This window comes from Peromyscus maniculatus, chromosome 4, assembly GCF_049852395.1.
Source record: "Peromyscus maniculatus bairdii isolate BWxNUB_F1_BW_parent chromosome 4, HU_Pman_BW_mat_3.1, whole genome shotgun sequence".
Lineage (NCBI taxonomy): Eukaryota > Metazoa > Chordata > Mammalia > Rodentia > Cricetidae > Peromyscus > Peromyscus maniculatus.
This window is the reverse complement of record NC_134855.1, coordinates 136,942,894-136,970,760: the sequence shown is the minus strand read 5'-3', so window position 1 is coordinate 136,970,760 and position 27,867 is coordinate 136,942,894. Positions and strand designations below refer to the sequence as shown.

The window sequence follows — 27,867 nt, the reverse complement described above, 5'->3', positions numbered from 1 at the left end:
TCCCGGATCAATATGCCTTTCTGCCTCACCACAGAATCACCTTCCCTCATAGCCTCAAAAACACCCTGATGGGCCCTGTGCCCAAGCACTGGACATATACTAGCATGCCTGACGGTCAGGCCATCTTCTCACAGCTATACTAGAGCTACACATGTTGGGGAAACTGAGTCACAGAGCAGTCATTCTTCCCACAAACAGATGCAACAAACAGGTCTCTATGCCAGGATTCAAACCCAGAGCCAGTTGCCTCCCTAGGATCTCCTAGTACCAGATCATGCACCTGGACCTTCCAATATCCACCAGCCACATTACAGGCCCAGGCAGTCAGGGAACTCATACTCTGCCTAAGAAAGATGTCAGCCACACTGGGGTCACAGGGACATTCAGCAGGAATCAGATATCCACAGTCATGCAGACTCCAGAAGTCCATGCTCATATCTCACTTGCTGGATGACTACAGCCACAGCCCTTTGCTTCTCGGGGACCCTGCTCATCTTCCACGTAATAAAAGCTCCACCCACTCCAGGATAAGGAACAGATACGGTGGGTCATCCTGCTGTGGCCCAGCTTTGGAGAACACAGTGTGTGGATTCTGACATCAGATAAAGCCAAGTGGAGGCCACAAGTTGGACAGAGTGGCCTGAGAGAAGCTACCAGCCTCCAGCAAGACCACCATGCCTCCCGGTGCCACGCCAGCCCTGTTTCCAACCTCCAGTGTCAGATTCGATCGTGCTGGCTGCGCAGTCCAGCAGGCCCAAGGACACCTATGGACCCACGGCTACCGTCACCAACAGTTGACAGACGCCCTCTACCCATCCTGAACACCTACCCGACTCCAGCTAGGACCCTGACTCAGGTTCTCAAGCAAGGGAAGAGCTCCATGACGAAGACACGGAGGACCAGAACAGGAAGAGATAAACCACTCTCTTTCAATTTCTTCTCGCTTCCTGCTTCTCCTTTCTAGAACTCCTTTGAGTAGTCCTAGGGGAAGTCACTCGCCCCGAGTCCCATAGCAACGAGTGGCGAGATGGGGGTTCTGGCTTCCTGCTCTGGGATTCTCCCTCATTGCCTGGCCTCTCTCTCATCAGGCCGTCTGACAATGTTGTGGGCAGGCTGGCTGGTGGGGACAGTCCTACATCAAAAGACATTAGAATTTTCTTCCCAACTTGGCTAACGTGCCCTGGGTCTGTCTCCTTCACGTCCCCCACAATGAAGGAGAAGGTCTGGATAGATCAGGAATGACAAACTCATAGAACATAGACGATGTTTGCTGATCTTCTGCCCAGAGCAGACATTACTAATCTATCACAGCACTGTCTCCCATGAAGCCAACACTGGATGTCAGAATGCTCAACACAGCACTTCAGTTTGTGGAACTGGAAGTCAGAACTTCTTGTCTGAGCCAGAGAAGGGAAAATATATATAATGTACAAAAAAAAAAAAAAAATCAGTAGATTAAGCTACTGGGATTACCTTAGCAAAGAGGCTGTGATTTGACTCAGGGCTCACCAATGGAATGAGGCCTTGAGCAACAGGTCTCCCTCTCTAAGAGCAGTGAGGCAGAGCCAGGTCCAGTGAAGGCCTGTGGGATCCCAGCCTCTCCTTGGCCCTGTCAGTTGCTAGTCCATTTTACAGCTCCAGCCTTGTGTCCCAGGACCAGGACCAACTGCTAGAGGAGGCAAGACTTTGGCCCATGTCTGGTTCCAACCTGCTCACATTTAGTAAGCCCTGAATGTGTCAGCCCTAATTCATGGATGAAGAAACTGAGGCCCCTCAAAGGTGATGACCTCTCCCCAGAAAACCAGAGAGGTTTTCCCCGAGGAGGGGAAAGGTATATGAGAGAGCCAAAGGGCTGTGAAGTCTGGAGGACCACAGAGGGGCAGGAGGACCTCAAACTGAGGCTGTGGCTCACAGTGGGGCCTCCACACAGGGCCTCTGCAGGGCTCTGAGACTCCAGTAGCACCAATTCTGAATGCGGAGTTCAGACCTCTACAGCTCATCCCTGGACGTCACCTGGGAAACCCTAGGCAAGTGGCCTTTTCTCTCTAGGTCTTAACAACAGTTTACATCCAGAAAGCTAGACCATCTCATGTGCACAACCCCCAGAGCACGGGGTTCACGGTCACCCAGCACACTGATGTCCTTTCCTATCAACATCCTCTTCTAGACAAGCTCTGCCCAAACTGAGACCTTCAGATCCATGCCATCACTCAAGGCCATGGCCAGATGGCAAGGTTGAGCCCAGAGATACCAACAGGCTTCCCAATGCCACATACAGCCAGTTGGGTCCCATTTCCCGGGCATTTAGTAGTGCCAGGCACAGGGCCTTCTCTCAACCCTAACTGGAAAGGGGGAGATTGTTGGTCCTCATTTTTAATGAAGAAGGCAAGCCTCAGAAAGACACAGCGAAGAACCCAAAGACACACAGCAAATGGGACAGTCAGCAGTCAGAACTTGAACTCAGGCCTATCAGACGCACAAGATGATCTCCGGTTTCCTGACTGACCATCCTTGTCCTCCAGCTCACTCCCAAGCCCCCCACCCCCCTCCACGGCCCTGTGCTTCCTGATCCCTGGTTCTCACCGCCTCTTGGCTTCATGGGTTGAACTCCTACTGTACCTTCAGAGTCTAGCCTCACACACTGCCTCCTCTTGAGACCTGAGCAGGCCCCCACAGAATATTATTAGAGACCAGCCTACACATCTATTCCATTAGCTCTGGGCCTTGGCCTCCAGAAGCGGGTTCACACAGCTCCCTGTGTAAAAATGGAGGAGAAGAGCCTTCTCAAGGCTTCTGGGAGCCCTCACAGAGACCAGCCAGTCCTCTCTCACGGCTCTCCCCTTGTTTCTCCACAGCAAGGCATACACTCCCCCGACCTCAGGGCCTTTGCACATACTTTGCCCCTCTGCCTGGGGCACCTTCCCCTAGCTTCATGCCCAGGTCCCTCCTACACCCTTCCTTCAAGATTCCTCTGTTCCCTAGGCCCTGCCCTTATCACAGCCATGATTATATACTCATTTATCTGGCCACTTGGCTTATCCCCCATTGTCCAGTTTCTAGGAGGCAAGGACCTGCTCACAGTTTCCCAGCAAGTCCCCAGGCAGATGACCTTCTGGGCAGAGAGGAAGAACACTGGCCCAGCTGCACTCTTGGCTAGCTGGCCACCGCTGCCTGCAGCTCAAGCCCCTCCTCCAGGAAGCCCCACAAAGCTGTTCACCAAAGTTCACAGGCCCTAGCACATAGTAAGTGCTCAATGAACAAAGAGAGCCGAGGACCAGATGGACAGCAGGGACAAAAGTCATTTAACCAAGTCCTCCCTAGACCCTGGGGCTTAGAGGACCCAGACAAGCCCATCCCCACCCGGACTCCCAGATGACAAGGGGAGGCAGCCTGTGCGCTGGAGGCTGGGGGGGGGGGGGAACGGGACGGGGCACAACAGGAAACAGGAGAGGATGGGATGGGAGAGATAGGGTTGCCCTAAGGCTGGAAGAAGAATGAACATGAGATAGGGGTGCTCCTAGCACTCATTCTCAGTGTGTACCCCAGGATGTAGGCAGGCGGTCAGCTGAGAGAGATGACACACTGTAAGTCACTCACTTCCCCTGTGAAAAGGCCACCTCACCGGGACACACCCCATCTCCAGTAGAGACTTATGGCTCTGCCAGGTGGGGGTGATATGGGAGGAGCCTTTTCCAACAATGCCTTGTGCCTGACCCCAAACTGCACAGCCTTCGGTGTCCCTGCTGGTTAAAGGGCAGCCAGCCAGCTCCTCTGAAGTCCAGGCTCCGGTTCCAGCTGCAGACTGAGCTAGCCCCAGGAGGAGTTCAGCGGACTTCAGCATCTCTGGTCCTCATGGCTCCATCTGATGTCTCTGTCCGCCCTGAGGTGCCGCGGCTAGCACCGGGGCCTCGGGCACTCGAAGCCCGTGCTCTACCACTGCGTTCCCTCACAACCCAATTGATCATCCCTCCCTGACAGGACTGAGGCCAAAGAGAACCACATTCACACAGCTGTGGGCCGCTGGAGGATGCCCCGCTATTTCTTTCTGGCGGGGCTCTAGGGCACCCTTTGAGGCACAGAGCTACCCTCTTCTGCAGGCGGCTGTGCCACAAGCACCCCAGCCATCTTGAGCAGGCTCCAGGATGGGACTCATTTATTGAGTTCCCCGTCCCCATGTATGCCAACTCCTCAGCTGCAGAAGCGCGGGGACTAGTCACCTGAGGGCCCTGTCGCTGGTGTGAAGGGTCCAAGGGGCTGGCCCCCAGCTCAAATCACGCCGAAACACAAGAGACTTAGATGCCTGGACTCACAAGTCTGGAAAGAGCCCCCACCCCACCCCGCGCGCGCCCCGCCCCCATGCCCACCTTGGAAACTGAATCTGACTTCCACCCAGGTGAACCCGTCAGCATTGCCTTTATTGGGCAGTTTGTGGGGCTGGAAAGATCTTGTTCAGGGCCTCATAGGGCTCACATGCCTCTGTCCACTTTTCTCCCTCTGAATACCCCAGAGGTTTAAAGGTTACCCAGGGGTGAGTCCCCTCTGTTCACGCCACCCTTCAACCAGCTCAGCAGTCCTGGCCAGGCCCACCCATCACTGAGGAGGACCTTGGCTCAGAGAGCAAAGGCAGTTGTCCCCAAGACACACAGCATGCATGACAAGTGGTGGTCGGTCCTAGTAGGGGACACAAACTCACCTCCAGTACCTGCCCGGGTGGGCAAGCGGACTTAGTGGTGGTAGTGAAACCCCAAAACTTTTGCCAACTTCTGAGCCGGCCGGTCGCTGGGCCTGAGCAGGGGCGAGGCTGGGGGGCTGGGGGTGGCCGAGGACAGAGTGGCCCAGTCTCTTCCAGGCCAGGAGCACCAGGCCCTAACCGAGGCCCCGAGACCCAAGGAGGTCGTGTGGCCGGCAGGGCACCCAGTCCTCAGGGTCCACCCCACCCCCACCACCCACTCCGGGCCGGGGGCGCAGGGCCCCGCAGCCGCGATCGCGGGCGGCGCCGATCGGCCGGGTTTTCAGATGTGGCCTAGCCGGGCCGGGGAGTCCGCGGTCGAGGGTCCCCAAGCGCCGGTGCCCCCCGCGCCCCGCCCGGCCTTCCCCGCGCATCCCAACAAAAGGCCGCGCCGGGCAGGTCGCGGGCCGCGGCGGGGAGTGGGCAGGGCGGGAGCCCGCAGCGGGGCGCGGGGCCGGCGGGGCGGGGGCGCTCACCTGCGCGGCGGCCGCGGGCTCCGGATGCGCCCGGGCGGACCCCAACGGGGCGCGCGGCGCTGGCGGGCGGCGGCCTGGCCGCTCCGGCGGGGCGGCCGGGTGGATTCCGGGCCGGGAGAGACAGACCTAGAGAAAGGGAGGAGGAGGAGGCGGCGGCGGCGGCGGCGGCGAGGGGGAGGGAGCGCGCGGGAGGAGGGGCCGCGGTCGCGGCGAGCCGGAGAAAGAAGGAAGAGCGGACCCGGGCCCCGCCGGCGACCCGGGGGACCTGCTGCGCGAGCCGGGCCCGCGCCTCCCGCACCCAGCCCCCTCCCCGCAGCTCCGCCCGCGGGGGCGCCCTCCACGCCACGCGCCTGGCTCGGCCGCCCGGAACCACGTTAGGATCGCACCCTAGCTACCTGAGCTACGCGCCGATGGCAGGCACTGTCTTCCAGACACGGAAACTGAGGCACTGGTCACACCAGCCTTGCCCTGGGTGTCTTTAAACGGAGACTGGGTTCAGAAGGGCAGAGTGCTGAGGAGAGGCAGCATTATTAAAAATGTATCAAGAGGCGAAACAGTGGCTCACTATGTGGCCCAGGCTGGCCTTGAACTTGTGGGAGCCTCCAGCCTCTGCCTACGGAGGGAAGGGACTGCATCAGGCCAAACCAAAATTCATTTTCAATGCATACAGAGACTATGTACATCTACTGGGCAGTGTGCAGGTAGCCAGCCACTGAGGACAGCAGGACCAGCTGGAGAGGAAGTGGAGAAGGAAAATGGGATGAGGGGGGCAGGATGTGGCTTCAGGTTGGTCTTGAAGACCACTCCACACACAATCAGTCCCTGTCCAGGTTCTAGGGCTGCCCCTTGGGGACAGGCAGGGGTCCACCTTTGACTCCTCCTTTCTGCTCTACAAAGATGGGTCTGACCAGCTGTCAATCACCATCTGCCTCCACCATCCTTTCTTGAAATTGCTCCCATCTCACAGATGGGCAACTGAGATCCAACCCGGTTAATGTGGCACCATGGCACCAGGCCTGAGCTTCTCCTGATTGGAGATCCCTCCTGAAGGGCAGGTTCCCTATCCTCCTAGAATGTAAGAGGCTCCAGCCTCAGGATACAATCTCTCTTCCAGGAGACCAGGAAGGAGCAAAGCTTTGAGTCAGGCTGATCTGAGTTCACATCTAGGCCAGGTGCCTCAGGGCTTGCTCAGCCCATCAGCTTCCTGTTCCAGCCCCCTCTGAAGTAGGAGTGGACGAACTGGAGAACTGGAGAACTGGAGGCCTGACTGCTGACGTGTGGCCAGGGTAGCCCACTGAGGCTGAAGAGGGAATGGGGCTGATCAGGGTTCCTCATGAACAGCAGGCAAACTAGCCACTCCTGTTTGCAAGACTTGCTTAAAGATTAACGGCAGTTCCCAGGACTCCACTGGCAGGCCCCGGCTGGAGGAGCAGGTTTCTCCGCCCTCTTCTCCGCCAAAGAGTTGTCTAATGGCCTCTACTGGCCACACTGGGCTGGGGGAAGGGTGGATACTCTTCCTATGAGGTGCTGGAGCTGGTTCTCAGCGGCTTGCAAGAACTTATGACCGTTGTCCTTCCCAGTGCCATATTCGGTGATGTCAGATTGGTCACCTGGCATCGGCCGCAGAGGAAGTACATTCTACTTGGAAATGGAGAAATCTGACAAACCATGCCTTAGCTTTTTCTTCCTGAGAGTTGGCTGTTAAATATTTGCCAGCATATCACTAAATCCATTGCCAGAAGTTCAACAAAAAAGATCTGGGCGTTGCTAGAACTGAGACAAAGCTTCAAAGCACAAACTTTGGACCCACAGGCTTGTGTTGAAGCCTCAACTCTACCACTTTGAAAATAAATGAATGACCTAGAGCATGCTATTTTTCCGAGCTCAGCGTGCCAAAACCCTGCAAAATGGGTAAGGAGGACACCTCCTGAGAAGGCTGGCATGAGGGTACAGAGAGGTGAGGGAGGTTTGAAGGGTTAAGCGCTCACAGCCCTACACAGAAGACTGGTGTTGACTCTGGTGTGATGCAGCCTCACACCTGGAGCTACCTCGCTTTGAGGGCAGAGTGACAGGCGAGTTTCTCTGAGAAAATGGCCAGCACAATGGTTTCATTATTGAGCTATCAGAGCGCTCTTTATTTTTAACCACCCCTCTGGGCTTTTTGCTCAGACTATAGCCCCCACCAGGAATGCCCACCGCTATCACCAGCCTCCCCACCCTCCCAGACCTTCAAGATCCTGGGTAAGGGCCATGTCCTCCAGGACTTGTTTCTAGACACGCCCCCGATAGAGACACAACCCGAGTCCATTCTGGGTGTGTCTGTCCCCACCCTGAGGGCAGGGACCATGGCCTGGCCTGTGCCCAGCATCTAATGGTCACTGGCCAGTTGGCTGTGGAAAACACCCTGGCATGGTCTCCACAGACTCTCTGAGAACAAGTTCCAACACTTTCTGTCACTGACTGTGACCCTTCTTCTGTGGGCCTCAGTTTACTCATCAGTCAAATGGGAGTGAGCGTCCCACCACTTTGCAGAACATGGTGGGAGGGTTGGTGGTCTGGCCCGGCAGACAAATGACTGTGTACATGACTTTGCTCTGTGTTAGTAAAATAGCAACTTACAGCTTTGAGTCTGCACATCATTATTATGAAACATCCGGGGCCAGGCTTGGAACCCAGCACCCATCCCCAGAGAAATCTCTCTCTCTGTAGCCCACACTGGCCTCACTCAAACTTCTGACCGTCCTGTCTCGGCCTCCCAGGCCCAGAGGCCCAGGCAGAAGCCATCTTGCCTAGCTTGGGCAGACTCTACTCGTGTGACATTGTCAGGAGCACTGCACAGCCAGAAGGGGAGAATGAGTCAGTGGGTCAGAGCATTTGTCCTACAATGTACAGACACGAGGATCTGAGTCTGAATCTCCGGCCACCTACGGCTGCACCTGCAGAAAACCTCATCGGTGGAGGGTGGAGATAAAGTGCTTCCACAAAAGCAGGATTCAGCTTCAGTGACCGACCCTGCCTCAAGGGAGTAAGGCGGGGTGTGTGTGTGTGTGTGTGTGTGTGTGTGTGTGTGAGAGGGGAGTGGGTGTGTATGTGAGAGAGAGAGAGAGAGAGAGAGAGAGAGGGGGGTGGGGGGAGCAATAGAGGAAGACATTGGACATCCTTCTCTGGCCTCCACACACGTACACACAAGTATACTCACACACATACACACACACACTTGTGCGTGAACTTCCACATGCACACACATGTACACACAATATATATACACATTGGTTTTGGTTTTTTTTTGCGGGGGGCGGGGGGGGGTTGTTTGGTTGGTTTTTTTGTTTGTTTTGGTTTTTTGGGGTTTTTTGTTTGTTGTTTTTTGAGACAGGTTTTCTCTGTGTAGCTTTGGAGCCTGTCTTAGAACTCACTCTGTAGACCAGGCTGGCCCCGAACTCACAGAGATCTGAGTGTCTCTGCCTCCCGAGTGCTGGGATTAAAGGCGTGTGCCACTACACATTGGTTTTTAAAGCAATGTTTGCACACAGTGCCGTGCCTCAGACCCCTTTTTCCCCTATAGAGGAAAAAAGCCTAAAGATGGAACACAGGATGGAGCCTGTAGAGGCCTGGCCCTTCACACATGGTAGTGGACGCATGGGTCAAGGCTGTCCCATGTCATGGGCTCAGGGACAATTCCCATCCTCACTAGGAGCCCTGGTGGCCCTCGTCTATGGGAGCTGATCTGCAGGGAAATCAGAGCACCCTCCGAGCAAAGGCTGGGAAATCAGACCCATCACAGTCTTCCGGGGGAATTCCAACCCAGTCCCACCATACCCTGCACGACCTTCTGTGAGTCCTCTACTTAAAGCCACCAGCCTGGAAACTGCAGGAGAGGGTAGAGGGGCAGACAGGCTCCGGACAGGCTCCAGCCAGGCTCCAGCCTGAGGCTGTTAGATGAGGCTGGCCTTTCCTGCCGGGTCCAGGACTTCACAGTTTACACAGAGCTGTCCTCTGATTGGCCTCCGCCAGCTTCTCAGGTTCCTGGCCTTTCTGTCAAGCCTGCTCTCTGCTGTGCCTCATTGGGACCCTGGGCCTTTGCATGGCCTGATCTCTGCTGGAGTGCCCCTCCCCCACACCCCCAGGCCTCCCTCTCTTCTGCGGGTACTTACTGAGTCTCTAGTAGATAACCAGGGTCTGGGCCCGGGGCTGGGGACACCGCAGTGAGGAAGCCAGACCTGCTGTGAGTTGCAAGAGCCCACAGTAAGAGGCCGGGCAAGCACAGAGGGGACTAAGGGACGAGGTGGGGCTCACCCAGCATGTGTGGAATCTGAAGAGCTGGAGAGTTGGTGACCAGGTAAGGTACGGCAAATATGTGGGCAGAGGGGCTGTGTGGAGGACCAAGGCTACACACACTCTCATAGCTAGAACTTAGGGAAAGTGCCAGCGGGCCACGGAACAGTGGTGTGCTGGGTGTGGTGAGGGTCTGGCTAAGCGGAGCAGCGGGGCGTGGGCTGAGGCTCCTGGGGCCTCTCCTGTGACCCAAGGAGAAGCCAAGACCAGCAAGTGTGAGGGACTCAGCTTTACTTTCCTCCCAACAGAAGTGGGACCCCAGAGAGGATGGTGAGCAGAGAAGTAGAGAATGTGGGAGGGACAGTGAAAGGCAGGGAGGGGGCAGTGGGGACCTCATGCTGATGGCAGGCCCAGGGGGCCAGAACACAGGTGAGGCGGATGGATGCCTGAGCGCCTGAGCGCCTATGCTGTGTGTGAATACACGCGCACCCATGAGCGTGACCACAGATCTGTGTTGGAGGAAATAAGGCCAAGTGTCTTGGACAACTAAACCCTAACACAGCCTCCTGTGAGCCAGGAAACAGGCAGAGCCATGAGTGCCGTCCCTTCAGAGGCTGGCTACCCGGAAACGGAAGCATGACCAGCCACCAGCAGGGCCCTCCTCCCCCTACCCACTGACCAGGGAAGAGAGAAAAACAAACGTGATATCAAGAGCAGGCAGGAGTCTCATCTGTCAACCTGGTACCCAGGAAAGCTGAGGCCCAAGACTCACAATTCAATCTCTGCCTGGGCTACAAAGATAACACCAGCCTGGGCAACTTAGTGAGATCCTGTCTCAGAATTAAAAGTAGAAAATGACTGGGGATACAGCTCAGTGGTAGCATGCTCATTTAGTGGGCATGAGGGTCCCCAGCACCGGAGGGGGAAAAAAATGAAATTTGCTTGTGGGAAACTAGGGAGATGTCCAGTCCCACCAGGCCCTCAAGAAGGCCAAGTGCCAATAAACTCAATGGCTTATGGAATCACTCCCTTCAGGCCCTAGGAGAAGCCCAGAGAGGGCCAGACAGCTTCCCAAGGTCACCCAGAGCAGAGGGGTGGAGACCTCCAGCCCAGGCCTCCTTCCTCTAAAATGTCTGTGAAGAAACATGAAAGAAGTCAGTCAGGCCCTTGATATCCCGCCGTGCCCCCCCCTCCCGCACCCTCCCCAAGCCTGACAGGAGGGCAGAGGGCAAGCCGGAAGTCTGCAGCAAAAGCAGAGATTCTCTTCCAAGTGTGAGCAGCTTAGAAGCCTGCTGAGGGAAAGGGCACTGGGGAGGGGTGGGGGGAGTGGGGGTAGGGGGATTCCAGGTAGGGGTGGGGGGATAATTACAGAGACAATGCACTCACTGATAATGCCTACGTGTAGCCTCAGAACAGTCCTTTGTTCCTCACTGGAGAGAGAGAACAGATACTGCCTTTCCCTGGAATGGATGAGCTCAGAGCGGAAACACGACGGTGACATGGTGGTTGGTGACATGGCGAGGGAGAGCAGAAGTCAGCCTCCCTAATTTGGGCTCAGATACCGCGGAAGGCTCCTGCTGGGAGTCTCTGGGCTCCCCTCTTTCATACCTGCGGGACAAGCCCCGCACCGGGCAGCCCTCCCTCAGGCCTGTGTCTGCACCTCTGGAAACTCTCTCCACTTTCCCCTGGAGATGGAATGCAGCAGTGTCTGAGTGCTCAGAAGAAAAACGCTGCTATTCCCCATGAGGGGGAGGCGCCAGCTCCTGCTCCCTGCGTGCGTGTCCCAGAGGAAACAGTGGGCAAAGGAACAGGGACTAACTGGACAGGGGACACACCTGACCCAGGCTTCCTTCTGTCAGGTGACCACGTCAGTGTCACCAATGCCTAGTCACCCTGATAACTTGTGCTCCTGGCGTGGTGACAGGAATGGCATGTCCCGTGTTCTCACTCCCAGATTTAAGAACCTTGAGACAAAGAGGAGACAGATTTCACAGCACAGCCCGGTCCATCAGTGAGGGCAGTCAGGGCAGGAACTCCAGCAGGGTGGGAACCTGGAGGCAGGAGCTGATTTGGATACCATGGAGGAGCATGCCCGCAATGGACCGGGCCTCCGACCTCCATCTCTAATTAAGAAAATGCACCCCAGGTTTGTCGCACTCTGGTGGGAGCATTTTTCCAATTGAGGTTCCCTCTTCCGAAATGACTCTAACTTGTGGCAAGCTGACATAAAACCAGCCAGCCAAAGCTGTCTCTGAACGTGCCTCCTAAAGCTGGGGACATTGAGGATGAGGAGAACAGAGTGACTCGCCCAAGATCATAACAGCATCTAGACTAGAACTTAGAATCGGTGTCATAAGAACTTATTAACTGCCTACTGTATACAAGAGACCAGCCTGGAGACTCATAATGATGAAGGGGAGGGGTGGGGTCCTGAACCAGGTCTCCAAGGATACTGGCCTGCCATTCGGGTATTTCCCAGCGAGAAAGAGAGAACACTGAGCAGGAGAGTCAGTGTCCTGGAGGCCTGGCCTGGCCATCTGCATACCATGTGACTTCCAAAAGGCCCAGGACAGAAGGAGATGTTGGCACCACGATGCTGTGAGAAGCCCTACTGTGTGACACCGAAGGCCTCACTCACAGTGAGTGCTCAGTGGTCAGGGTCTCTTCCAGAGTGTTCTGAGAGCTGCGGGAGCTCAGAGGAGGACCCGACTGTTACAAGGACTCCCAGAGCTTCCCAGACAAGTGGCATTTGGGTAAAGACTTGAAGAATGGAAAGGAATTTGTCCCATCAAGACCTGAGAGCCGCAGCCCAGGCCCAACCACAACATGGTCTCCAAATAAGTAGACACAGCAAGCCACGGTCCCTAGGATTCTCTAGTCGTGGTCTTTGGGATTCCTTCTCAGCCCTCCTGGGATCTTGAGTTTACCACCGCCCAAGTCAATGCACAATGCAGAGGCTGGGCTGGGGCTGGGGGCAGGTCCCAGTGCTGAAGAAACTCAGGGCACGTCAGGAAGGGAAGCTGAGGCCCGACTCTCACTCACCAGCTGAGTGGTAGTGCCACTTCCTCTGCTGTGACTCAGGGGTTACCAGGTATGCGGGGGTTGGCGGCCCAGAGGCTGGGGCTGGAGCCTCCCAGCTGTTCTCCAGCTACTCCAGGCTCACTCACTGCTGGTGGAGTTTCCAATGGTCTCATCGCCAACCTCCTACACGCTCATCCTTCCTCCCTTAAAAGTCTGCTGGCTGCTGACTGTAGTGGCGCACACCTTTAACCTCAGTGTTCAGGAGGCAGAGACAGGTGGGTATCTGTAGTTCAAGGCCAGCCAGGGCTACTTAGTGAGAGCCTGTCTCAAAAACAAGTATGTGTTGTAGGTCCCTCCCACCTTGCCTCTGCTGGCCCAAGGTCACCCTGGGCCCCTCCTGGAAGTCTTCCACAGAGGTTCCTCCACGCCCACCCTCTCTCCTCTTGCCAGTCGGGCCCTTTACAGATGTAGCAGTTGACCAAACAGATTTGGTCTCTGCTCCTTGGAACTTGGAAGAGTGAGTTAGAGTAGGTGCACTGGCTGGTTCTGTGTGTCGACATGACACAAGCTAGAGTCATTAGAGGAAGGAGCCTCAGTTGAGGAAATGCCTCCTTGAGATCCAGCTGCGAGGCATTTTCTCATTTAGTGATCATTGGGGAGGGCCCAGCCCATGGTGGGAGGTCCCATCCCTGGGTTGGTGGTCCTGGGTTCTGTAAGAAGGTGGGGTGAGGAAGCCATGGAAAGCAACCTCTCCATGGCCTCTGCATCAGCTCCTGCCTCTGCGATCCTGTCCTGTTTGAGTTCCTGTCCTGACTTCCTTCAGTGATGATCAGCAATGCCAAATAATCCCTTTTCTCCCCAAGTTGCTTTCGGTCTTGGTGTTCGGTTGCAGCAATAGAAACCCTAACTGATACAGGCATGGTGCTGGAGAAGAAAGTGAGAGTTCTACATCTTGATCCAAAGGCAACAGGAGAGACTACCACACTGGGCGTGGCTTGAGCATATCTAAGACCTCAAAGCCCGCCTTCACGGTGACACACTTCCTCCAACGAGGCCACACCCCGTAATAGTGCCAATGGGCCAAACATACAAACACATGAGTCTATGGGGGCCATTCCTATTCAGACCACCACACACTCTAATCCTTACATCCGGTATGTGGGGACCTCAGATTTCTGCAGCCTATGCACGGGGTGGCCTTAACAAGTTCTTTTTCCTCTCTGGCAAGTATTGACTCCACAGCTCAGGGTAGAGGTACCCTGTCCTGGGATCCTGGAAGTAACTGGTGGACGAGGTAAGGGAGACTGTTCTACCCCACTCTAGTTCACCCCAGTTTAGCCCCATCCCAACAAAGTTCCTCCGTGGAGAACCAGTAAAGTGCACACACGGCTCTGATGTGGGTTCCACGAAGTGAGGACCAGCAGGTGACTAGACAGGATGGTTAAAAAGCAGCTTCACGGACCAGGTTTAACCTTGCCTGACCCTGGCTTCTCTCATTTGCTTGCCAAGGATAATTAGTGGTTATTTTAATTATTATTGTTATTATCATCACATTTTATTTTTGTTCACTTTCTGTGATTATATGCGTGTGTGCATGTGTGTGTGTGAACATGGTGATGCACACCTTTAATCCCAGCACTCTGAAAGCAGAGGCAGGCAGGTTTCTAGTCTGAGCCCAGCCTGATCCACATAAGGAGCCCCAGGACAGTCAGGGCTACATAGAAAGATCCTGTCTCAAAAGAAAAAAAAAACAAACAAACCAGAAGATATCCTATAGGTTATCTTGTACTGTCGATGTCAGGTTGTCAGGCTGTGGCAAGCACATTTACCCACTGCGTCATCTTGCTGGCCTTTGTAGTGTTGGTGGTTGTTCGAATCAGGGGCTCATGTATCTCAGGCTAGCCTAGAACTCATGGCAAGCTCCCATGCCTTCCAGTCCTGGGATAACAGACATAATCCATCACACCTGGATTTAAATATTGTAGTATTGATGACATAACCCCATTTATGTATTTTTCAAAATGTGGACGTGGAGAAAATCGAAGGGATAAATACAGTATTTTCAGTTGCTGTCCCGAGGGCAGGGCAGGCATCTGAAATGAGTTTAATAATGTCCTCTCTGTGTGGAATTCAGTTTTTTGAGACAGGTTTCATGTGTCCCAGGCTGGCCTCAAACCCATTATGTAGCCAAAGATGGCCTTAAACTGCTGATCCTCTCAACTCTACCTCCAGGTTCTTGGGTTACAGGCTGTGCCCCCAACACCTGACTAAAAGACAGGTCACAATTGTTTGAAGAAGTGAAGCTCTTTGTGATTTTTGTTTGTTTTCTAAGTTTTCTACAGTGAACTTATATAATTCTTGTGCCATAGAAAATAATGTTATTTGTTAAGCTTCAGCTAGGGGCCCAGGGATGTGGCTCAGTGGTAGAACACTTGTCTAGTATGAGCAGTCCCAGAATTGCAAAGAATAACAATAACGAGAAGGAAGGAGAAGGAGGCGGCACACACCTTTAATCCCCAGCACTCACTAGACAGAGGCAGGCAGATCTCTGTGAGTTCCAGGCCAGCCTGGTCTACAGAGTGAGACCCTGTCTAAAATAATAAAAATAAAGACAAATTATCTGGGTCCAGTTGGTCAGTCAGTATGTCCAAGAACATGACCTGCTCACAGCTCCATAGCACCAAGTTCCTAGAGGCCAAAGACCTCCAGAGTCCTCCAGTCCTCCATGGCAAACTTGGCCTTTCCGCCTCTCCCCTTAAGTGGGCTCCTCCAGGTACACCTCGGAGGGAAATCTATTTCTGTTGTTCATTTGCTCTAGGTCCGGTTCCACCTCCTGAGGAGTGGAAATCCTTGGCGAGCACTCAGTTTTTGTTTTAGGACCTGGCTCCGCCCCTTCCCTGCGTCCCTGGAGACCCTGGCTTTGTCCACAAACTCCCCGGAAGGACCCGGTCCTGAGTAGTGGAATCCTTGCCCTTGGCCCGGGTTGGGGCAAGCTCATTGTTAATGTTGGTCTGGGGAAGCCGTGCACGGTGGATTCGCTGGATCTTAGTCCGACTTCTCCTGAGGTAGAGCGGAGACTGTTTTTAAGTGGTCCCAGAAGGGAAGAGTAAGCGAGAAGGGAACCGGGAGGAAGGAGCAGAAGAGAGGTGAAACTTCCAGAAGAATTAGCCCCCTAGAGTCTGTGGTCCTCACGTCATAATAAGAGCACTGGAGACTCAGAGAAGAGAAAGGAGACAGCTTACTTGACAGGGTTGGGGTGTCAGCTTGGAACCGCAGGCAGGCCGCCCATTGAGGTGCAGAGAAGGATTTAGAAACCCTGACACGTGACCCTTCTCTTTTCTCCTATTGAGAGAGCAGGAGCACGCCATCTGGAGTCCTGGGGTCCTGTCTCTCCCTTCATTGCTTATGGTTGTTTGTTTGTTTGTTTATTTATTTATTTATTTATTTATTTATTCATTCATTCTCAACAGAATCTATGCGTGGGTTCTCTCTGCCTTATATCCAGTTTATTTTAAATCTTATCAGATGCAGATGCATGACCTTGCAGGCAAGTTCAACTCTTAGGGTTTTTTTTTTGTTTTGTTTTGTTTTTTTTAAACTCGAAACTTCTAGTTTGGGGCGAGGCATGGGAGAGCATCCTAGGATTTGAGTGAAGTGGACAGCTAGACAAGCAGGCATTAGCAGGGTCTGGTGTTTTCTGTGTATTCATAGTGTATGGGGCAGTCAGAAGAGGGCATCATGTTGAATCCCTGGGATTGGAATTATGAATGCTTGTGAGTTATGGAGTTATGGATGTTCTGGGAACCAAATCTGGGTTTTATTTAAGGGTAGCAAGCGTTCTTAACTGCTGGGCCATCTCCCCAGGCCCCAGATCTCACTTCTTTTTTTTTTTTTCCCTAAGATAGGGTTTCTCTGTGTAGCTTTGCGCCTTTCCTGGAACTCGCTCTGTAGACCAGGCTGGCCTCGAACTCACAAAGATCCACCTGCCTCTGCCTCCCGAGTGCTGGGATTAAAGGTGTGCGCCACCACCGCCCGGCCAGATCTCACTTCTTACACCTCGCCCTTCCTCCAGAGAACTGTCCCTCTGACGCTCTGGGAGAGAGGCAGCGGTGGAGTCAGCCTCCAGCCCTTCCCCTCACGCTGGCCCAACTAGGGATGACTACTCGATCATTTCTGAACTTGGGCTTGGCATGCTTAAGATTCCGTCCACTTCAACCACCCTGGTCTCTTTCAGAACACTCAACCAGCCACCGCCCCAGGTCCCCTTCCAAAACCCATTTCCTCCTGTGGGTCCCTGTGCAGCCACAAACACAGGCCCACATTTAAGACGTCACACGGGGCCTGGTCAGTCTGGTTCCGCCTTCACCTGCTCTCCACCTTTGTGTTTGCCCTGCCTCCTCTCTGCTAACTCCCTGGTTAGCTCCTGATGGCTTTGGGGCTCTCTCTGGATCTCCAAGGCTGGGTCTTCGCCCCATGAACCACATCTGTATCTCTTGAGGAATGAATAGTGACCTATGTGTTGTCCCAGCATGCCAGGAATGCTAGGGTAGAGGTTGGGCCCCGGTTAGGTTTGGGTCGAAGCACTGCTCAGACCACATCTGACTTGTTGGAACAAGAATCTGACCCTAGATTCCCCTGGATGGCAGGAACGGTGCCAGGCAAGCTCAGCCCTGGCCTGAGGCTATGTATCAGCTCTGGCTCCCAGAGTGGGAACTCAGCCAGCCACTCCATCCTGGGTCACACCCTGGGTCTCGCCTCACCTTCTCCACAGCCCCTGCCAGTTCAGGGAGGAGCCTCAGGGAGGGAATTCCTGAGGGGGCTGGACAAAGCCCAGATCATTCTACAGTAATCCAGGACCACAGGTCGGACTGTGGACTTCCGTCCAGTTGTCTGAGTTGGGGGTGCCCAGCAGGGAGGGTCCTTTTCACCCCCAGATTTGAGCCGGGGTGTGGCCTGTGTTCGACTTTCCATTGCAACCCCAACAATTGGGCATTATTTAAGTAGCCACTAGTTAAATCAGCTGCCTAGCCCGTGAGCTGGCTCACCCTAGGCTTCCTATTCCTGAAGCTGAGGCAGCTGTGCCTGCTGGGCCTCAGGGCAGGGCTATGTGACTCAACCAGCTCCTCAGACCTTCTGGAGGAATCTTGCCCTCAGGAGAAAGCAGGAGAGGGCTAACCTGGGCAGCTCCGACTAGGACCAAGCTCAGGCGTTATACTAACCTTGTTCCTCTATCTGCCAGACACCGGAAGCTCCGTGTCAGAAAGGATGAAGCACTCCTGGCTCTGGCCAAGGCCTTGGGAGCAGGTTCAGTGTTCAGTGTGGGGACACACTGGCTAAACACGAGGCCTTCTCCTTTCTTGGGGAGGTCACAGGTTGGTGTTTGAGATGGTTAGGTGGGGAAGAGGTGGAGAGCTCTGAGGACAGGGGCTCGGGGGTCCCCCGAAGACTGCAGTTTGGGGAGGCTCGAAGGGCCCGTGTGAAGGAGAGGCCTTCAGGCAGAGGCCATGCACAGGTGGGTTTGAACTGACCTCCTGGGTGGGGGCAGACAGAGAAGCATGGGAGAGGAAGTTGGAGCCCTTAGCAGGACTGGAGGGCCTTGACTGTGGGAAGGGACAACCTGTGGACTCCCTGGGGACAGTAAATGAAGGGGCAGCCTGTGGCCACGTGTCCCAGGGTCTGTTTCTGAGAGATCCCAATGGCAGCCAGATGGAGGGCCGGGGAGAGGCAGGGAGGCAGGGAGGCCAGCAGGAATGCTGGGAAGTCACGCCGGAGTGGGTGACAGCGGCTCACCAGTGGCAGAGGAGGTGGCGAGAGCACCTACAGAGAACCCCCCCCTACTCCCCCCCTCCCCAGCGCCTGCTGGTGGATCAGGAATGTGGACGTTTGTTCCGAGAGGACGAGAGGACGGTTGAACTGATCCTCAGGCTTCAGGGTGAGTGGAGGAAGCTGCTGATTGCTGGGGGTGGGGGAGTGTGGTGTGTGTGTGTTGGGGGGGGGCTGAGTAGGAACTTCCTCTTCTTGAAAGGGAAGAATCAGTCAGGTTTGGACTGAATTCTAAAGGTCAAACTTTCTAGCTGCCCATGGGGATGCCAAAAAAAAATAATAATAATACCGAACATACCGCAGCAGGTGCCAGGTGCTTCATGGGTATTTGCCCTTAGGGAAGAGTGCTGCTATGAGCCCCATTCTTCTGCTGTGGAAACAGGCTCAGAATAGGATGCTGTGGATAATGTGAGAAAGCCAGACAGCATCCAGGGAGCGCTCCTATCTAACCGGCTTCTGCAGGGACCTGTTAAAAAGTGCCTGGGATTCCCAGGAGTAGTCTCCTGGAAGACCAGGTCAAGAAAGATATGTCCAGCACATGCATGTACGTCTGTGAGGGTGTCAGATCTTGGAGTTACAGACAGTTGTGAGCTTCTGGGAATTGAACTTGGGGGTTCTGGAAGAGTAATCAGTGTTCTTAACTGCTGAGCCATCCCTCCAGCCCCTCATTAATTTTCTTATACACTCCAAGACCACGTATCATGGGTAACACCACCTACAGTGGGCGGGGCCCTCCTACATCCATCATCAATCAAGAAAATATCCCACAGGCTGGCCTACAGGCCGATCTTAGGGAGGCGTTTTCTCAGTTGAGGTGTTCTCCTCTCAGATAACTTCAGCATGTGTCAAGCTGACGAAAAACCAGCCAGCATAACTGGAAAGTGGCTTGTCTAAGACCTCATTCTCCGTGGCCGTCGCTTCCTGTAATCGCACCAGGTCGCGAGCCCTCCACTTCCTGAAGCCTTTCATCCCTCCCTAGGCTGAGTTAGGCCTTCCTCTACAAAGCCTCTCAGCCATAATGTCAACAAGCTCGCCACAGTCTATTGTCTTGGTTGTTGCTGATGTTTTGTTCTGTTTACTGAGACAGTCGGACTATGTACCTTTGGCTGTCCTGGAACTCACTAGACCAGGCTGGCCTTCGACTCATGGAGATCTGCTAACCTCTGCCTCCCCAGTGCTGGGATTAAAGGCATGCACAGGCAAGTCTGACCCCAAAGAGTTATTTTATTTTAAATTATGTGTGGGTATGTGCATGTGAGTGCAGGTGCCCAGGGCATGGGGTCCCCTAGAGCTGGAGTTACAGGAAGTTGTGAGCTGCTTAATGTGATGCTGGGAACAGAACTCAGGTCCTTTGCAAGAGCACTACAAACTCTTAACCACTGAGCCATCTCTCCAGCCCTGCCAGAGTCTATTGTAATTATCTGTGATCTCCTGGCCCTGTAAAATGAAAGTCATACCCATCATGCCAGAACAAGATCTGAGGAGATAAAGGGCTTTGGTATGTGGCTGGAGAGCCCTGGGTGTCTGAGCGCCTTGTTGCTTTGCTAAGGGATTCCATCAGCCTCTGACTTGGGAAGCAGAGTAGCTAACCACAGTGCAAAGTCTCAGAGACCCTGAGTAATAGAAAGACAAAAGCACATTAGACTTCCCTCCAGCAGAGGCTTGTAAGGCATGGTCTAAGGTTAGATGGCCCTTTCCCACTGAGGCGACATCTGGGTCCTCCTTCACAACTGTGCTAGCCCCAATAGTCTCCAGAATTTCGGCCACTGCTTGGTTCCAGGAATTCACAGGCTCCGTCCGGCCTGTGGGGGCAGGGAGGTTATTGGTCATCTTGTCGCACCCCAGGCTTTTGGAGTAAAGCCCGCCAAGAAGAGAATGACTCACTCACAGCATCCTCTGCCAGTTCCTGGGAAAACATAGATCATGAAACCCGTCCTGGGACTTCTAAGGGCAGAAGGGGATTCCCAGACAGTGCCTCTCCTTGGTGGACAGCAGCTGGGGACACTGGATGTGTGTGTGTACATTTCCTCCCCAAGAGACGAGCCTTCTGAGAGGACTGAGACTTCGTCCGAGTCCACTCACATCCCAGGAGAGTGTTGGCCAACAGCACTAGAAGACCCACTGCTCTCTAAACAGGGGTGGCTGGCATGACCACAGCCACTGAGACAGCTGACCTACTGTGTGCAGTTAAATCCAGTTTAGAAGCCCTTCACGGTGGGACGTGCCTGGAATCCCAACATTTGGGGGAACTGAGGCAGGAAGAGGGAGAGTTCCAGGCTACCCTGGACTATAGAGTAGAGTGAGGTTTTGTCTAAAGAAACAACAAAGAAAATGAAACAAAATTATAGAGTGGCTGCTTTAGTTGCTCTGGGTGCTAATCCAGCCAGAACTAATCCGTCACACATATTCCTCTAACATGAAACAGTTTGCTCACTGTTGGAGCTGGACACTGTTTGCTCCGCATTGACAAGAAGGGAGGTGATAAGTCTGGAGGAATATGGGCCAACTCCATGGTTCACAGACAACCAGCCTAGCATTATAAAGACGATGGCGAGCCATGTGTGGTGGCACACAAGGTTAATCCCAGCAGGCAGACCGATGAGTTCAAGGTCAGCCTGGTCTACAAAGTGAGTTCCAGGTTAGCCAGGGCTAATAGTAAGACCCTGTCAAACAACCAACAGTCAAACAAACAAACCAAGACAGATGGGAAGAGCTCGTTTTGAATCATAGGACAATGATGCTCCAGTCTATGGGCCGCCCATGTCTTCTAATTTAAAAAAGACAGGCTGCCAGGGCTGAGCAATGCATGTGGGCGGCAGAGGCAAGAGGACCAGAAAGTTCAAGGTTATCTTCAGCTACGTTTTGAGTTTGAGGCCCGCCTGGGCTACATACTAAAACTAAAAAGTATACTTTTGGAAACCAGATGTGATGGTTCCTGCCAGTCATCTTTGCCTCAGGGGATGAGGCAGGACTGCCATGAGCTCAAGGCCATTCTAGGCTACAGAATGAGACCCTGTCTCAAAACTCTAACAGAGGGGCTGGAGAGATGGCTCAGGGGTCAAGGGCACTGGTGGCTCTTCCAGAGGACCAAGGTTTGATTCCCAGCATCCATGACACACAACCATCAGTGCCGGGGATCTAACGCCCTCTTCTGGCCTTTGAGGGCACTGCATCCATGTGGTGCACATGCGTTCATGCAGGCAAAACACCCAGACACGCAAATAAATGAGAAAAACAAAACTTTAGGACCGGGGTTATAACTCAGAACAGAGTACTTGCCTAGCCCGGTAGACGTCCTGACCTTCATCAGAAATAGACAAATAAAACTACACTCACAGCTGCCCAAGCTAGGCAGATGTGAGAATGACCTTGGCCTCCTTGCCCCAGGCTTTCTGGGTCCCGGCACGATACTGACACCTATGAGTTCAGTGGCTGTGTTGAACTTGGTCTCCAGTCAGCCGCCAGCACAGCAAACCCTTGGGGAAGAAAAAGGTTTGCTGGAGAGAAAGAGCTGGCCAGAGGCATGAAGTCACCGGCACCTGGGCTCTGATCTCACGGTTCCTGCAAGTTCCTCAAGGCAAGTTGCTTAATGTGCCTGTGCCTCAGTTCCCTCATCTGCAACCAGAGACAGGCAAACCAGCCGAAGAGATTTGCCGAGGAGGCAAATGGCAGAGCATTTGACTTACTGTCCGGTCCTCTGGGTGAAGGTTTGTTTAGTACAGTCTGTTTACATGGAGTGGGGAAGCCAGAGCTCTCTTCAGCATCCGTCCATCCTGAGGACTGAACGTCAACACAGACAATCTTACAAGTGTACTGATTACTGCTGTGTATGTGTTGTGTATGTCTGTGTGTTGTGTGTATGTGTATGTGTGGGATGCATGCATGTGAATGCTGCCGCACACACGTGATGGCCAGAGGACAGCCTTGTAGAGTCGGTTCTCTCCTTCCTGGGTTCCAAGGACTGAACTCAGGCTGCCAGGCTTCGGCAGCAAATGTGTTTACCTGCTGAACCATCTTTCCACCCTCGGATATCTGGATCCCTCCAGAAAGCCTTTATACTCAGCCCTCCTGCTAGAGGCCTCCAGCGTAGCTTGTCTGTTTTCTCATCCCATTTGACTAGAAACAGAAGGTATATATTGTATGTGCGCTTGGCTTATTGCATTCACAAAAATACTTTTCAGATTTATTTAGATACATTGGTTTTAAATATACCACATTTTACCCATTTCAGGAAATTTTTTTCTTCTCTTTTTGGGAAAGGGGGATGGGGCAAGGAGACAGGGTCTCATTATGTATTTCCAGGCTGATGGGAAACTTACAATTCTCCTGCCTCAGCTTCTTGAGTACAGAGATGACATAGATGTGTGCCACCATGCCTGGCACACTTTGCCAATTCTGTTGTTGATGGCACTGGGGTTATTTCTAGTTGTTTGGTTTGGTTTTGTTTTTCTGACACAGGATCTCACTATGTAGCCTGGCTGGCCTGGAACTCACTCTGTAGACCAGGCTGGCCTCAAACTCACAGAGATCCTCCTGCCTCTACCTCCCGAGTGCTGGGATTAAAGGCATGAGCCACCACATCTGGCTATTTCCAGTTTTTGGCTTTTGCGAAGAAAGCCGCCATGAACATTGCTGCTAGAATCCAGCACAAGACTCTGTGGACAGATGTTTGGACCTCCCTTGGGTGATGCCGAGGAGGGAATGCAGAGCCCCTGGGCGGAGAGGCCTGTGGAGCTGCCTACAGCAACTCCCACTGCTTTGCTGAGGTTCGCCCACTCCTGCCACTTCTGCCAGCCACGCCAACCTCTCCATAGTTGGTGCGTTCATTCTTTTGACTCCAGCCCATCTGGGGCACTTAGGAACATTATGGTTTCGTTTGTATTTCCCTGATGACTTCACGGTGAACTCGTTTCTCAGACTTATCTAGAATTCTTGTATATGTGCAGACCTAGCATGCATGTTTATGTGTGCGCAGGTATGTGTGTGCGTGTGCATGTGTGCGTGTGCGTGTGTGTGTGTGTGTGTGTGTGCAATTGAGCACATGGAGGCCAAAAGCCACCACACCCACTTTTTGGGGGGCGTTAGGGATCAAACTCAAGTCCTTATTTATACTTGCACAGCAAGTACTTGACCAAATGAGCTAGAATGTTGTGGGGCTGGAGGTGCACTAGCCTGTACACATGTGTGCAAAAGTCACAGATTGGGGCTGGAGAAATGGCTCAGTGGTTAAAGGCATGTCCTTCTCTTCCAGAGGACCCAGTTTCAATTCCCAGCACCCACATCAGGTGGCTCACAACCACCTGTAACTCCAGCTCCAAACAGAACTGGACCCCTCTGGCTTCTGCTGGCACATGCACTCATGTGCACATTCCCACACACAGGCATAAACACGTGATTTAAAACAGTAAAAATAAATCTTTTTAGTCAGCAGTGGTGACACACGCCTTTAATCCCAGCACTTGGGAGGCAGAGGCAGGTGGATCTCTGAGCTCAAGGTCAGCCTGGTCTACAGAGCAAGTTCCAGGACAGCCAGTGCTACAACAGAGAAACTCTCCCTCAAAAATAAAACAAAACACCTTGATAAAGGGAGATATTATGGGGATAGGGAGAAACCTGGTCCTAGGGAAGTTCCTAGGAAACCACAAGGATGACCCCAGCTTAAACTACTAGCAATAGGGAAGAGGGCACCTGGACTGGCTTATCTTGGTAATCAAATCAGTGACTGCCCTAACTGTCATCATAGAGCCTTTATCCAGTAACTGATGGAAGCAGATGCAGAGATCCACAGCCAAGCCCCAGGCCAAGCTCCACGAGTCCAATTGAAGAGAGAGAAGAGGGATTCTATGAGCAAGGGGCACCAAGATGATGATGGGGAACCTACAGAGACAACCAAACCAAGCTAGTGGGAACTCATGAACTTTAGATGAACAGCTGTGGAGCCTGCACGGGACTGGACTAGGCCCTCTGCATAAGACAGTTGTGTAGCTTGGTCTGCTTAAGGGTGCCCCTGGCAGTAGGATCAGGTCCATCCCTGGTGCATGAGCTGGCTTTTTGGAGCCCATTACCTATGGCTGGACACCTTGTACAGTCTTGATGCAGGGGGAAGGGATTGGACCGACCTCTACTGAATGTACCAGGCTCTGCTGACTCCCCATGAGAGACCTTACCTTTTCAGAGCTGGGAATGGGGGGTGGGTTGGGACAGGGAAAGGCTGGAGGGGGGGGGTGGGAGGAGGGAAAAGAGGGGGATCTGTGATTCGTATGTGAAATGAATAAAACATTTCTTAATTTAAAAAAAGAAAAAGAAAACAAAATCTAGGAAGAAAGGAAGGAAGGGAGGGAGGGAGGGAGGGAGGGAGGGAGGAAGGAAGGAAGGAAGGAAGGAAGGAAGGAAGGAAGGAAGGAAGGAAGGAAGGAAGGAAGGAAGGAAGGAAGGAGTCATAGATTCATGTAGATTGTCTTCCTCTGTTTCCACTTTAGTTTTGAGACAGGGTCTCTGGCTGAGCCTGCCTCTCACTGTTCCTGCTATATTAGCTGCCCGTGGGCACCACAATCTCATCTGTCCGAACCCCCAAACTTTCTTCTACCCTCCCACCTCCCCCGTATGCCAGGGCTGCAAACACATGCTGTCACGTCTATTTTTTTTTACCTGGGTGCTGGGGATCTGAACTCAGGTCCTCGTGCTTCCACAGCTGCCACCCCACACGCTGAGCCAGGGCCTTGCCAGGCTGGTTGGCTGTTGTAACACAAGGTCTCCCGGAGCCCAGACTGGCCTTGAGTTCACAGTGTAGCCAAGGGTGACCTTGGCCTTCTGTTTCTCCGGCTTGCAAGCACGGGGTGCTGGGAATAAAGGGCAGGCCTGTTTTATGCAGTGTTTAGAAAAGAACCCAGGGCTTCATGTATGCTAGGCAAATACTCTATCGATTGAGCAACATCCCCAGTCTCCCCTGGGTTTCCTTTATTACATTTTTTATTCATTTTTTGTGGTTGAGGGCACGTGTGTTATGGCGTGTATATGGAGGTTGGAGGACAATTTGTGGGAGTCGGTTCTCTCCTTCCACCTGTGGGTCCCAGGGATTGAACTCAGGTCATCAGGCTTGGTAACAAACACCGTTAAGCACTGAGCCATTTTATGCCCCCCGAAATTAAAACAAAAAGTTTCAACTCTTTTTACACATATTTATTGTGTATTTGTATTTGTTTTGTGTTAAGTTGATGTGCACACACACTCAAGTGGCATGGCACGTGTGTAGAGAGTCAGAGGACACCTTGCAAAAGCCTGTTCTCTTTTCCCACGTGACTTCAGGGCGTCTAGCACAAGCTAGCAGGCGTGGGGGCAGACGTCTTACTCCCTGGGCCTCCTCAATGACCCTGGAATTATTTTTTCCAGAGTATTTTCAGTTTTATTATTAACAATGCACACACAGCACGTCCTTGCTACTTTCACCCTCCATGATCTGGGTTGTTGAGTGAATGAGGGAAGGAAAAGTGAATGGCAAAATCTACTAGATTATTCAGTGATCTGTGAATACAAGAGCTAGCATGACATCAGCCTAGATCCCATGTGCAGCTTCCACGGTACCCACGATCTCGGCTGGCCCGAGGACGGCCATTTTTAGAATAATGGTGTTCTTGATTTTCCAGTCCTTTTCACTGCCCCACTTATAAATTCTTTACTATACTCTGCACACTTCATAGACACACCATATCCAAAGTTCTGTTTTTGGAGCGGGGAGGGTCTCATGTCTCCAAGCCTGGGCTGAAGCTCACTGAGTCTCTGAGGGTGACCTTGAACTTTTTATCCTACTGCCTCTACCTTCCCAGTACCAGGAACACAGGCATGCATCACCAGGCCCAGCTAGTATGTCCAGTTTTTACTATAGTCCTTCAAGGCTGTCATGTGACTGACCTTCATCACAGCAGTTCTGAGGGTCAGAGCTGGGAACCCCCCTCCACATCCCTCAGTTCTGTCTTCAAAGGATCCACACCCAAAAGGCAAGTGTCTGATGGGAGAATCTCATTCACCGAGTTGTCTTCTAGGAAAATCCTGTCTCGTAGACACATTGAAAGGAATATTATTCAGTGAGGTCCTGGTTCTTGCTACACAGTGGGTAAGCGTGGGAATGGTTATGCTGAAAGAAGGAAGCCATTCACAAAAGGCCGAATGTTACATGAATCCATTGATAGGAAATATTCAGAACAGAGAAATCCATATAGACAGCAGACTGCCAGTGCAGGAACTACAGTTCATAATCGGAGAAGTGCTTAATAGGCACACATCTTTCTTTCTTTCTTTCCTTTTTTTTTTTCCTTTGGTTTTTCAAGACAGGGTTTCTATGTGTAGCATTGGTTGTTGGTTGTCCTGGAACTCAATCTGTGGACCAGGCTGGCCTCGAATTCAGAGATTATCCTGCCTCTGTCTCCTAAGTGCCGAGGATTAAAGGTGTGTGCCACCACAGCCTGGCAATAAACTGTCTCTTAAGTAGCTGTTTTCATGGTATTTTATCACAGCAAGGAAACAGGTAACTAAAACATCAAATTGAAATCTTAAACTTTGCCCCAAACTTCCTGTTCTTCGGCCCTTATTTGCTCCTCCCCCTTAGCATATACCTCCATCTCACACACAGAATATTTGTTTACTTTTCCTTCCGTGTGCTCCAAGAAGAACATGAGCTCTTGGAAGAAAGGATGGGGCTGCTGAGGCGGCTCAACTGGTAGAGTGTTTGTTGTGCAAGCATAAGGACCCAAGTTCAATCCCCAGCACCCGTCCTGGGGGGAAAGAGAGCCAGAACCACCTGTAACTCCATGGCTGGGCAAGTGGGGACCCAGGGAGAGGGGTTGGGGCTGAATCTCCACGCGGGCTCAAAAGAAGATGGCTTCGCACGTTTGGGGTATGAGCGAGAGTGGGAGGTGTCCCACCCGACACCACACTGTAGTGACTAAGGCTCTGAGGGTGCAGGCGTTTATGCTCATGACTTCTGCGTTGTCACAGTAACGCTATGAGGTTGCAGCATGATCTCCTCCTCCATTTCACAGATAAGGACGTGGAGGTGCCCGTAATTGAGCTTAGGTTCCAAAGCCCCGGTGCCCACTCTCTCCATGCCGCTGTTCTCTTCCCTTTTTCTGGAATTATCCAGGAGGGCTTCTGCTGGGGGAGAGGAAAGGCTCAGAAAAGCCCAGGCAGGCCCTGGACTCACTATGTAGCTAAGGATGGCCTTGGACTTTTGATCTTGCCTCTCTATCTCCAAGGTGCTGAGATTACAGTCTTGGGCCACCAAATCATGCCTGGTTTTAGGATTCTTTTTTTTTCCCATTTCTTAACTTATTGAGGTCAAATTCACATACCATAAAATTAAGCATCTTAAAGTGTACAACCTGGCATTATTGTTTATAGCTACTGCCTCTGTCTAGCGTCTCAAGGAAAGGACAGTTTATTTTGGCTCACAGGTTCAAAGGTACAGACCATTACGACAGAGATATCATGGCAGATGAAGCTTGAAGCATTTGTTCATATCACATCCACAATCGGGAAGCAGAGAAGAATGAA

General features: G+C 52.8%; 1 protein-coding gene across 9 annotated transcripts in view; it reads right to left on the bottom strand.

Moving 5' to 3' along the window:
- The window catches only part of Src (SRC proto-oncogene, non-receptor tyrosine kinase), a 47,680-nt gene extending 41,975 nt beyond the window's left edge, over positions 1-5,705 (bottom strand). For 3 of the 9 annotated variants that reach the window (XM_076571080.1, XM_076571073.1, XM_076571077.1), the window contains exon 1: positions 5,206-5,345. The gene's annotated coding sequence lies outside the window, so the exon portion shown is untranslated. Of the gene's footprint in view, positions 1-4,693; positions 4,978-5,205; positions 5,346-5,600 lie in introns of those variants that run through there. The other 6 variants (XM_076571074.1, XM_042276676.2, XM_076571079.1 and 3 more) reach the window with 5 other exon arrangements.
- Positions 5,706-27,867: the final 22,162 nt, after the last annotated feature.